Here is a 13,471-nt window from a genome sequence, read left to right as displayed (position 1 = left end):
ATCAGAGGAAATCTGGGTCCTATGACAATGACTCACTGATGCTTTCTCTGATGTCTGGATTGCACCAGGACAGATCTTCTCTCCTATTGTTTTCAACCCTTTAATTCTACTGATGCAGAAGCATTTTCCCTTCTTTGGCATAATAGATCAATACTTCCCACAGCAGCAAAGACTGCTTCACAAATATGATCCTGATCAATACATTAATCCCACCTGCCTGGGGCATCGGAAGCATCCAGGTGTTAACAGATCCGGAAGAATAAGAGCCCAATCAGCATCCTGAACACTTTCTTTTCAATTAAGGCAAAAGGGGAGGTGTCTTTGGTATGGAAAGTTGTTATGCTATTAACTATGCCTAGATTTAAGGTTGATTTAAAACAGATAAATGCTGGGAGCCACAGCCAACTAATATGATGCATGGCATTTTTGATTGAAAGGTGACGCCAGTTAGCCATTGAGATGATATGATTATGTTAAAAATTACATTCATATGGATACCGGACTCCTGCTGTTTACCTGGGCCTGCTGCGGGACTCCTGGAGAGTTCCCATTGGTTGGGAAAGTGCAGTAGGAGGGAATTCCGGGGGAAGTTTTGGCGCTGGGGGTCCGGGAAGGAACCGGCGGAACGCCGCGTGGGTGGATCAGGATTCTTCCTGGACACAAACGTGGTATTTGGCGGTTGTTTCAAAAATAAAGTTTGTTCCTGTTTGAGTGGCTCGTGATCTTGTGCCCAGCCAGACAGCAGCAGATAAAGGCTTCATTTTGAAATTGCCTGGGGTGGGGGGTGGGCTGGGGTTGTGACTCAGCCATAGAGTGCTCGCCTAGCACTTGCTAAGGGTTCGACCCTTAGCACCACATTAAAATAAATAAAAATGAAAGTATTGTGTCATATATATATATATATATATATATATTGATATATATATATATATTGATATATATTGATATATACATACATATATACATTGCCTGGGACCCTCTTCCTCTTTCCAAGACCTCCTGCTGCTCTGGTCTTGCAGAGCAAGAAGCAAATCAGGGAAGACCGATTCCACACGCTTCTTCTAATTCGTACTTTATCTTAATTAAAGACATCTGTCACCTCAGCGTTTTCCTACCCCCTGGGTCGGGGAGCTTGGCATTGCACGAAAGCAGTGAGGGTGGAACGCTGGGCACCATCAGGAGAGAGGAAGGGCGGGACGTTGGGCGAGGCCACGAGGGGCGTGGCCACTGGAGTGCCTTGGGCGGAGCCTGGGAAATTCCCCGGCTGAGGTGACGAGCTGGCGCTGTGGTCAGCTGAGCTGCGCCGGCAGGTCTTGAGGCAGATTGTAAGCCCCCGGGCCCCGCAGCTCAGGTCCCCGCCCTTGGCTGGTCTCCCAGCCGGCGTCCACATCCGGGCCGGGAGCTCTCCTCCAGGGGCACGATGCCTAGGGGTCAGGGACATCGAGAGAAGCCGATCGCCGGCGGCCGGTGAGCTGGGGTAGGGAGCGACAGGGACTGGGTGGGGGTTGGCTCCTTCCTTGGGGAGTGCTTCTCGCCCTGGAAGCGGTTCCCCCGTCTCGGCTCATGAGGCCTGAGGATGACGAGGGTTGGGGCGGCCATGGGGCATACCTCCCGTGGGACAACTGCCTTGCGAGGGTTTTCAGGCCCCAGATCATGACCTGCTGTGAAAGGGTGACCGGTGCGGCCACCCCAGAGGGTCCCTGAGCCCCTGAATGGTAAAAACACTGGCTTGGTTAGCTGCAGGTGACTTCCTCTGCAGGTCACGGGGGTGTTTTGAGGGTAATGTCCTCTTGTAGGAGGAAGTGGTTAAAGGTGCACTCTTGGAAGACATGAAAACACTATCAACGAGGTGTTCCAGGAACAGTAAAGAGTAATGACTCCTCTCCAAGGTGGTGGGCTCTCCAAGGTGGTCAGCTCAGAGGAGTCAATGTAAACCGTTGTGTCTAGGAAGGTGTGTGATCTCTCTCTCTGAAATCTACATATATATGTAGATTTTACTTTATGTAGCTATACAGATAGATATACAGCAGAGGGAGAGAGAATGAATATTTGATGAGCTGAGAATCTCAAAGGAATTGCTTTTACAGTCAGAAATGTGTAAGATGAGGCAATAAACAGGCTCAGAAGAAATGAAACCTAGCTTCTGGCCAGGCCTTGCTACCAAGAGTACTGTTTATGGAAATGTGTGCCACAGAGGTGTTTAAGGATGAAATGGACAACTAAAGCCTTAGGGAAAGACTTAGAAAAACACAGAAGACACTGTCAGGATGCCCAGAGGCTTAAGAATTGACTAGCAGAGCAGCACTGTAACAAGAGCAGCCAGCCACCTGGCTCTTTTGACCTAGGGAAAGAAGAGGTGGGGAGCCAAGGCTGCCTCCCAGGACAGGCCTATTTGTATTGTACTAGAGATGACCCAGAGCAGAAGCCAAGGCCAGGGACTGCCCTGGAATGGACAAGACAAGTGCAGTTTGAGTGTGGTTTGTAGTGGACAAGGACTGATTTGAGTCTGAAGGGTATTTGATCTGTTTTTTCACTGAATCTGTTTTAAGAGTTCTTTATATAGTGTGTACAACACTATAAAAGTAACACCGTCTTTGTTTTACAACAAAACTTTAACCTGCATATTATGATACAGAATCGAGGTTTCCCTCCAAATAAACTTGAAAGGAATTGATCAGTGTATTACTTTCTTTCTGATTCTCAAATAGTAGCACGTAGGTGTTCTCACCATGAAAAATACCCAGTGATCCTCAAACCTGCTTATCTGAATTTTATAGAGTTGGCCTATTTAATAAATTCTTTAGAATTTATAGACTGGTAAACAAAAGGCAAAGGGAAAAAAATAAAATCTTAAAAATAAAATCTATTTTAAAAATTTTCATTGTTTCCACTTCAACATGTGTATTGCAATGGAGCATGAGAATATGTTATGAGATAGTATTTTGATGCCTTTGCAGTGATATAAAAAGCAATTTTGATTTTTAAAATTGGTTTTAAGGTTGATTTTAAAAAAATCTGGAAGTGAATGCCATAGAACTCTAGGAAAACATAACAATACCAGCATGTGGGGTTTGTCATTTATACAGCAGAAAACACTTTACAGATATGAGACTTAAAAATACTTCATTATGCTGTATTTTCTTTTCATTTCAGCAAACATTGGAAGCCTGCTGTGTGCAGTCTTTAGTAAGAATAACACAGAGAGAAAATAGATGGGCATAAGATGACAACAGTAAGTGTGGGGAAGGAAGGCCAAGGAAGTAGAGACACAAATTGCTCTTGGGTGCTTAAGAGAAGAAAGAGTTCATTTGATACAGGACATCATATTTGAGATGGAGTCAGAGATCTAAGGCAAATGACAAAAGAGACAAGGGTGCAGAGGCTAAGAACACAGAGAATTGTGAGCCTTTCTGTGTACTTGAGTATGAGTAGTTTGGTGACAGATGACACCGTGGATAGGTATGTTGAGCCTGGACCTGAAAGGCCATATTTGTCTTGCCAGAACTCTGTCTTATAAGAATAGTTGTGGGCTGGGGATGTGGCTCAAGCGGTAGGGCGCCATGCCTGGCATGCATGCGGCCTGGGTTCGATCCTCAGCACCACATACAGACAAAGATGTTGTGTCGGCCAAATACTAAAAAATAAATATTAAAATTCTCTCTCCCTCTCTCTCCTCTCTCTCACTCTTTCTTTAAAAAAAAAAAAAAAAAAAAAGAATAGTTGTACTCAGGTAATGACCTCATGTTATAGAAGAGACAATGGAACTGAAATGGAAAGAGAGAAAAGTCAGACCATTTAAAGGCAGCTGTTAAAATCCATTCAATAAGGATATATTGAACCTTTCATTATATGTTTTACATAATGTCCTCAGGGTTGGGGGTACAGCAGTAGACAAAAAGTAAACAAAACAAATAAAAAATCCTGTTCTCAATGGTGGTCAGAATTTCCAAAGTCCAGGCAAACTAAGAAGGGCCTGAACTAAGCTTATGGGGATGGAGAGGAGGTTGAGAAGCATTTAGTGGGTGGGAGAGACTACTATTTGAGGATCAATTATACTTGACAGAAGAGGGAATTCAAAGTATCAAGCATCACTCCCAGGTTCCTATCTTGGTGACTAGGTTAAAGCTGTTTCTGTTTTCTGTGTAATAGGAAGATACTACATCAAACTAGAATTTCTAGTATATAATGGTAAGCCTTCTTTTATAAATACTCTTTAAGTTCTTTTTCCAGTGTGGTGATGGGTTTAGCTGATGCAACCATGGAATCTTAGCCCCTCTGTGAATACATACTGGTAGAGCCAACTATACTGCCAAGAGCCAACTATTATCTCTGAGCAAGAAACAAGTTTTCACTTTAAGACTAATTTATCCCAGGCTCAGGAGACTGAGGCAGGAGGATTAGGCAGCTATTGATTCAGAGCCAGCCTCAGCAATTTAGCGAAGCCCTAAGCAACTTAGTGAGACCCTGTCTCAAAATAAAATATAAAAAAGGACTGGAGCTGTAGCTCAGTGGTTAAGCACCCCAGGGTTCAATCACTGGTACCAAAAACAAACAAACACAACAACAACAAAAAATGTGATTTATCCATGTAGGAATTGAACCCATGAATACTTCAGTAGCAAATTTGAAGGCACAACTGTATCAGGGTAAGGGCCTAATCTTATTTTGTGTCTAATGTCTAGTGGGTAGAAGCCAGTGTAAAGTAAATTCTACTTAACACATTACAATTTTCTGGCCATCAGCCATCCTGTAATAGAAGAGACAGTGCCCACAACTTGAATTATTGCTCATGTTTTCTGTCATTGAAATATTCAAACCTGTTTTGTGAACATGCATCGTGGAAACTAGACAAGACATTCTTGCTTTGAATAAGAAGTTGGACTAAATTATCTCTAAGGCCAACTCAGGAATGAGAGTTATGTCCATGTCTCCAAGGTCAAGTCATTTCTATAATTGCTTGATATTCTTGAATTAAAAATAAGAATATGATGTTAGGAATTCAGGTAGCAGATCTAAGAATAAAATCTAGATTTTTGCTTTTGACCTTCTACCTACCAGGTAGTTCTCAGTCTTCCTTACTGGTGAAATCTTGACAAATTCTGTGCTCAATCCTTCCATTATTAAATATCACTTTTTCTGATAACTGACACACTTCAGATTGAGGTCATTTAGATTATTATGAGAAAATCTGTTATTAGATAGACTCTTGGACTAAATGACATTGTTCCAATTTCTGTAATCTCTGAATATATGTGCAAAGATTTATAATATACCTCTGTGTTTGCCCACTTGAAGGTTTCTCAAGGTGATGTTAAAACTTAATTTTAAGTTTTCCCTAACTGGCATTTCTACCAATAGATATTTCACATGTGCACTCTACAGTGATCACTCATAATAATTCCTCCAGAACATTCTAAAATCATAAAGCGCCCTTTGAGTCATCCAAAATTATTTTATATTAAATTACTGTTAGTAAAATTTTGATAGAATCTATATGCTATGGTTATCGTCCATGCTAACTTCTTATCTATTGTAACATTTGAATTAAAAACTAATTTTTCCTAACAATATTGGATAAAAATAGTTTGCTGTAACTAGGACAGGTATATGAATTGGTGAGAGACATGCTCATGAGGATGTGTCTATGTTGAAGGGTAAAGTAGGACTATAATCTTAGAAACCAAAGAATACCTTTCACAGGGTTGCTGAGCTGAGAGCAACAATGAAGCATATCATCTGCTATACCAGTCAGTGAGTTATCACAACAGGTCAGGTGACTTCCCAAGGCCACACATTTGGCTAGTGGTATAAGTGCTTTTCTACTGCCTCTTTTAGCACAACCCAGCTTTTTCCAATATCCTTATAAAACCTGGACAATCTGAAAAAGCTGGAAGCACTGATATAACAACTAGAACTGGTTTTACCTTTATTATGGTTTATCTGTAGACTTGGTAAAGGTGTCAAGGAAGGTCTAGGAGGAAAACATCTGAATACTTTTCAAGGAAACATCCCTTTCCCTTTCCTTCCCCTTTTCCTCTCCCTTTCTATTCCTTCTCCCTTGGAAAAACAATTAAGGGAAAATTTGTTCATATGAAAAGACAAAACTGACAACATCTCTAGATAAGTGTTTAGATATTTTAAAAAAATATTTTGGGCTGCAGGTGTAGCTCAGTAGTAAAGCATTTGCCTAGCATGCACAAGGCCTTGGAGTTGATCCCTAGTACTAAGAGAAAAAAAAATGTGTGTGTGTGTGTGTGTGTGTGTGTGTGTGTGTGAGAGAGAGAGAGAGAGAGAGAGAGAGGGAGAGATGCACCCTTGCAAACTATAATGTAATTGAGGAATACCTAAGGAAATTTTATATTGGCTGATGAATTACACATTTAGGCCTATTACTTGGAAGTTTATTATTCCTCTGCAAAATAGGTATGAACACTGTTATCAGAAAACCCCATTAAAAAAAAAAAAAGGAAAAACCTCATTTTAATGAAATGTTGGCACCAAGATCATTCTGCACAGAAATAAATTCATGGAAAGTCATGGACATTGGCAGTTTCTTTCCTTCCTTCCTTCCTTTCTTCCTTCCTTCCTCCCTTCCTTCCCTTCCTTCCTTCTAGAAGAGCAGTCTGTTTTAGTTCCTTAATGCTAAATGATGGAACATTTTAGCATGATATCTTTTTTCTAGATCAATTTAGTTGTGTAAGACATAAATGCAAGAGGTTCAGAATTGAGTAAAATGCTTTATCAGTGTTTTCCATTCATAAAGTTGCCATTCTCGGGACTAGTTCATGAGTATGCATTTCTTTGTGCTGACTGCTTTAGGTAGAAGTCACATGGCTAGTGGTGCTGCAGGACCTGCTGTCTCTATTGGTGGTAGCATTGTCTTGATTGCCTACAAGTTCTTCCCTACCAAAATCAGTGTGCCATCCTCTCATTTCCAAAGCACAGGCAGAGAGTTGAAACCCTTGCCTCTTGTTATATTTTAGAAGACAGTTCTCTTGCCTCTGTCTTGCAGTGACTGATTTCATGCACAATTCAAAGGGGCCACACAGCCTCTGTAATCATGAGGAGTGATGGGTCTGAGAGCAATGTCTTTCTCCCATTAAAAATGGGCTTGCTTACTTCTTCATCCTAGGGCCTTCTTTGGTGTCAGTGGCTTTTGTTTAGCTTTATAATCCATCCACATCAGTTCTTGATGGAAAAAAAAAAGTGTGAAGATAAAAGTTTTTTCACATAGCATATATCCAGTCATGGAATGATGTCCCTGTTTGTCTGGGTGGTATATAATAAAGAAATAGAGTTGGTATGTACTGGTATCTTGTATTTTTAAGTCCACACTGACCCGTTTACAAAATAAAGTCATATATGAGTAGAAATATTTTCAGAATACAAAATAGCAAGATGTCTTAAAATTTTTGTGTATATGTTTTGCAAAATATGATATTGAAGGCCATGTATTTAGTAGCACCTTTATTGTATGATAGGGTGGGTGTGGAAATCATCTTTTGATACTTGTTTGTGCCACTTCTTTGCCATGAACAAGCTGTATACCTCTGTGAACTCAGTTTCTTCACAGTAAAATAGCTACCTGGGTGACTTTTAATGAAGAATAGAGAGGCAATGATATGTTTGGATGGTATTTTAACACAAATTAAGCATTGAAAAAACTGTTCATTCTCCCCTTCCCTTTTAACCAAAAATACGAAAAATAAATATATGAATATTAACAGTTTTACTGAGATATAATTCACATACCATATAATTCACTCAAAGTAAGGAGATTTGAATTTAAAGATCTGCATGGGAAAATTTAATAATGCTTTGCCCATGTCTACACATACCCTTCCTTCTCATTTTCCAGTCTCTTATTGTATCCCTTTGTACATGTATACACACATGCATGTTTCCCTGAAACTGGGATATGCCTTTTTGTTTAAAACAAACAAACAAAAAAAAAGGAATTTAAAAAGTTCAAAATGCAAGTGGAGAAAGTTGGCAACTTTGGAAATAAATATTAGTAATTATTAATGGATCTGTGAGACTCAAGGACACCCTTGGTAGAGGGGGCATGGCTAGATTTTCAGTTTGTGGCTTTTCCATAGGAACTTCTGCCATGTCCCACCAACCTCTCAGCTGCCTGACTGAAAAGGGGTACAGTCCCATTGAGACCACAGGAAATGGACCCCCCATTCTGGCTCTCCCCAGCCTGGATACATTCACCCCAGAGGAGCTGCTGCAGCAGATGAAGGAGCTCTTGGTTGAGAACCACCAGCTGAAAGGTGAGCAGCCACTCAACCCATATTCTCCACTCACCTGGGGCCTTTATGAAACATAATTCCTTTGTAACAAGTCTCCTACATGAGCCCAGATGGCTTTTGGTAGGGCTAAAATGCTTTCTGTTATTTATCTCTTTATAACGTAAGAATAAAACATATTCTGTCAGGGACTGGTGATGTTGTTCAGTAGCAGAATGCTTGCCTAGCATGTGCAAGGCCCTGGGATGGATCCTCAGCACTGCAAAAAAATAAAAAGAAAAAAAAAAATTCTATCTCAGGGAAATAGTATAGTGGCATTTGGTCTATTAAAAGGGGGAAAAGAAAGGAAGGCTTCTTTGAATACAGACTTAGTTCTAAATATTACCTATTCGTAGGAAGCATTCTGATATGTCAAACTATGGCTTTTGGCAGAAAGGGTGTTATTATCACAGAGTGATAGGACCTTCCTTAGTCTCCTAGTTAGAAATGGGAATTTGGGCTATAGTGGAGGTATCCAAATCAATTTTTTTTCTTGATACTTTGAGGACTAGAAATGTTCACTAGTCCTGTCTGAAAGCAAAAACCACTCACTTTGATATAATCTTTCTCCTGCTGACCCTTGGGCCCAGGCCAAGGCTGGCCTGTTTAGATCCAGAGCCAAGTGGTGAAGTGGGCTGTGGGCCCATTTGGTCCATTCTCCTGGTGTGTGTGACTTCCTCATTCTGACCCCCATACAGAAGCCATGAAGCTAAATAATCAAGCTATGAAAGGGCGATTTGAGGAGCTCTCAGCCTGGACAGAGAAACAGAAGGAAGAACGCCAGTTTTTTGAGATACAGAGCAAAGAAGCCAAAGAGCGCCTGATGGCCTTGAGTCATGAAAATGAAAAATTGAAGGAAGATCTTGGAAAACTAAAAGGGAAATCAGAAAGACCATTTGAGGTGAGAAGACTGATAAATTATGATGTTGTTTCTTAGTATTTTCAATAGAATCTTATTTGTCTAGACTCCTAGATGAAAACCTTTCATGATTCAGGCTGAACTAGTGTTGTATAAAGTGTTTTTGGTGAAAAAAAATTGATTGAAGTTTTTTTAAGTATGTTTTTAGTTGTTGATGGACATTTATTTATTTATTTATTTATTTATATGTGGTGCTGAGAATCAAACTCAGTGCCTCACACATGCTAGCTAGGTAAGTGCTCTACCACTGAGCCACAACCCCAGCCCTAGATTGCAGCTTAAGCCTGTATAATCTCTGCTGGGGAAAAGAAATTTGTAAGGCTTTAACCATGTTGATTGTAGTCCAAAGAATACCGAGGCGATAAATCAGCGTTTCATATTCATTACAGCGATGCAGGTGGACCTCTGCTTTGAACCATCCAATTGTTGTCTTTTAGATTATGTCTCTGATAAAAATTACATTTAAAACATCTACTATTCAGTATTTTTACTTATTGACTTTGTCCTTTCTCTCCATCTAAAATGGAGATAATTCACTTTACATTTCTTTTTGAAAAATGACTTGTCAAATGCCACGTTGTGATGAGAGGCTGGCTATAGAGTTGCCAAGGTTAAAGAGAAAGAGACATATCACCCAAGTAACCTGGGAAATGTATTCATACTAGAGAGTAGATGTCAAAGATGTTAGTGAAAAACAAACCAGGACACATTTGAAGTCCCTGACAATATTCCAAGGGTCACTGGTTATTATTCACTTGGGTGGACATCTGCTACTCATTTTCTTCCAAGCTGGCACTTAATCCTTTGGAACATGAAGTACTTGGTTGTATTAGGGAGGATGTATTCTAGCTATCAGTGATTTTTTTCTTGAGGCTTTTTACTTTGAATTTTGTTGATCTCTATTTTCTTGAATGGGTAAGGAATAGAAAGAAAATTAAAAATAATGGAAAAGGGGGGTGAATAATTCAAAACATGAGAAGTTGATTACAAAAATACTACAGTTCATATCAATGATCTTACTCATCATCCTGCTCATGGAATGATGAATATTCTGCTTGGATAAATTTATATTTGCATTGTTGGTAAGATTTATCATGCCTGAACCATCAATTTGTCTTACTGTTCAAAGAGCATGAAGTTGTTTCTTTGGGGGCGGGGCGGGAACTTCTCATTAGCTAAATATTTTTGAGGAAAAATTCTCTGAAGAAATGATCACCTAAGATATATGAATGATTTTCTAATCTCTGGAAGAAAATATCTTAAATTATGTTGCTTCCTTGGATTTTGGAATGTGAGCTGATTGTTGGCTTTAGCCAGCTGGGGCCTATCACACTGAAGCCAAGATAGCAGCTTCCAGAAGCAGTTTGTCTTTTTGAGCTATCTGCCTATGGGCTTTCCTAGAAGGCTCCAGAATTGGAAGAAGTTAAATCAGAAGCTGAAGCTTTGAACAGCTGCTTTCAAGGCAAGTGATCACAGGACACAAACTCCACATGAGGATGAACAGAGATCTCCCTTGGAGGTCTACTTTCTGATCCTCATGAGGCCAGGCACTAGAGGTTCTGTCTGATTTCACTGAATTATGCATTAAAATTATCTCCAGGGAGTGTTTTCTACCTTAATTATACAAATGGCTATGCAGGGTCAATAGATAGAATCCTTATAGGATTCTAAGATGGCATATTAACTTAGGCACATTTTCAGGACAATGGGAGGAAAGATTGTACAAATACATGAAAAGACAAATTGTGTCACATGAAGGTCAGTGGTAAGGGCTCAGAAGTGATGAAAGAGAGTAACAAAGAATGGAGTTGGAGTAGAGATCAGAGATAAACCATAGAAGCGCTAATCTAGGAAGCAAATGAAAGGATTTCAGTAGTAAATGAAGGGAAATTTGAAGGGTTATCTTATAAGGAGTTTCATGGAAAAATAATTGGATTTATTATTTCCTGAGGACAATTAAGGGAATTGTGAAAAAGAAAATTTAGACAAATAATCTGAGATTCTAATGTCAGTTTTTTATCCTTGATCCTCAAACACTTGTTTAAAACTCAATTTTCTCTCCTTATACTAAGGTGTATAAAAATGCTTTCTACAAAATGTCCTTAGAGAGGTCAAGAGGGCACACATAATGTTTCCTAAAAAGGCTAGTTTCGCTTAGACTCGTTCCTGGTTCTAGGTGAGGTATACCTATGCTTTTCCTGTTTCATTCTTCACCTTTGTTTCTTTTGTGTGAGTCACTGCTGAGAGAATTTGCACAGCTTCTAACCTTTCCTTGGAATTTGCTTCTTGGGGTTCTTTGAGCTGCTTTCCTTTGAATGTGTGGTAGTTCCCAGCATGGCACTGCTCCAGCTGAAGGCAGAGTATCACCTGGGCAGCGGGAGGCCCATCGGGTAACAAGTCAGTACCTCCTGGACTAGCTGGTTTGTGGTCCAGCCACGTGTCTTTCTTATACTGCTAAAGTTCCACTCTGAACCTTTGGGCCTGTTCTTTGTTTCTTGGGAAATCTTTTAGAGAGGTTGGGAGAGGAAAAGGATAAAACTCAGACAATGCTGACTACAAGTTATGGATCACTCATTTAAATTATTTGTTTAGAGATCATGTTGATAATAGTTAATTATGCTATCAGTTTCTGAGAATTAAGATTTTTCTTTAAAGGTTGGTCTGAAGAATTTGTTATTTTTCACTGAACTATTAAGATGCAGGGAATGCTGAAATTTTCTGGTGCTCTCAAGCATCTACACTTCCAATTTGGAAAGGGAACTAAATGAAGCATGTTGTCATGCACATAAGAGCCTTGGAGGTTTCTTAGGGAGAGAACCAAGTATGTGGTGTCACATCTTCCCTTCTAACCTAAGAGAACTGAGACCAGGAATTTCAGGGATTCTGTTCAAGGTCATACCCCCAGTGATGGACAGAGTATAGACAAGATCTGTTCTCCCTATTCCCAAGTGAAAATGCCATACCTAAAAAGGGTCTTTCTCCTGTGATGTTGACATATGCAGTCATTGCAACAGGGTGAACACAATGCATAGTAGGCACTAGTGGGATATTAGTGCTAATTATTGTTTTTATAGGCTAAATTTTATTTATTTATTTATTTGCTTTTGGTACCAATCTCTGAATTTTAAATTTCCTATTTCTCACCAGATTTATTTTTACCAACTTTCAAACACCAACATAGAATATTGTACCCACCAGCTTACATATTGGGAGGATTTGGGTCATTTCACTGTGTTTTGCTGTCATGGGACCAAGTAATATCCTTGGTGCTTTGGCTTCTAGTTAGATATCATGAGTATAGGGAGAATGGGGATAAGTGGACATTTCTGGAGAGGAAAAAAGGTGGGAGTTTTTTCTTTTTCTTTTTGTTTTCTAGAGTTTTGGTCTAATTCACCATTGCCAAAATCTGGTTGGTTCTTTTCATAATATCCATATTTCAATGTGCTATGGAAGACTTTCTTTCTTTCATGAAGTCATTTTAAATTTCTGTTATTTGAGTACAACAAAAATAATGTAAAATGCTTGGCATTGTGTCATATGAATCCTAGCTACTCCAGAGACTGAGGCATGAAGATCTCAAGTTTGAGGGCAGCCTATGCAACTTACCTGTCTCAAAATAAAAAATAAAAAGTACTGGGGATGTAACACAGTGGTAGAGAGCCACTGGGTTCAATACCCAGAAGTGCACACACAGTAAAAATTTCCACCTTAAATGTTCTGTTAAAATAAATGTCAAGTAAGAGCTGGGTTTTCTGTTTAAACCAGCGTACAAAGATATTGAAAACAGCCTTGTACATGAGTGTGAGGAAAATCAATTTTGATGCGTAGGCCCTTAGTTGATTTGTTTATGTGCTTTACTCCTTGTCATTTCCAGGACCCCACTGGTGACTCTAGGCTTCCCAAGGTGGTAGCAGAGCAGGAAGTGAAAACAGCTGAAGACCCAGGTGGCAAGCCTTCAGGCTGAAAAGGCAGACCTGCTGGTCATCGTGTCTGAATTACAGCTCAAGCTGACTGCCAGCGGCTCCTCAGAAGACTCCTTTGTTGAAATCAAGATGATTGTAAGAGTTTTGTTTTTGGTCTTGTTTTAAGCAAACTACAAAGCCTCATCTAGACAGAGGAAACAATTACTACTGTTTTTTGCCAACAATGGAAGTGAAATAATGAGGAAATTTTAGTGTAGCAATGATAAATTAGCTCCCATTTTTTTTTTTAAGTACAATGCTTTCAAGGGTTTCCTAGCAAAAATGAAAAAATATAAATT

General features: G+C 39.7%; 1 pseudogene across 1 annotated transcript in view; it reads left to right on the top strand.

Moving 5' to 3' along the window:
- The first annotated feature begins 1,279 nt into the window (after window positions 1–1,279).
- The window catches only part of LOC143412012 (optineurin-like), a 39,404-nt pseudogene continuing 27,212 nt past the window's right edge, over window positions 1,280–13,471 (top strand). The window contains exons 1-4 of the transcript XR_013092933.1: window positions 1,280–1,467; window positions 8,100–8,276; window positions 8,990–9,192; window positions 13,085–13,268. The product of XR_013092933.1 is annotated as an optineurin-like (transcript). The remainder of the gene's footprint in view (window positions 1,468–8,099; window positions 8,277–8,989; window positions 9,193–13,084; window positions 13,269–13,471) is intronic.

This window comes from Callospermophilus lateralis, chromosome 13 (assembly GCF_048772815.1).
Source record: "Callospermophilus lateralis isolate mCalLat2 chromosome 13, mCalLat2.hap1, whole genome shotgun sequence".
In the NCBI taxonomy this organism is placed as follows: domain Eukaryota; kingdom Metazoa; phylum Chordata; class Mammalia; order Rodentia; family Sciuridae; genus Callospermophilus; species Callospermophilus lateralis.
This window is presented reverse-complemented; position numbering and strand designations above follow the sequence as displayed.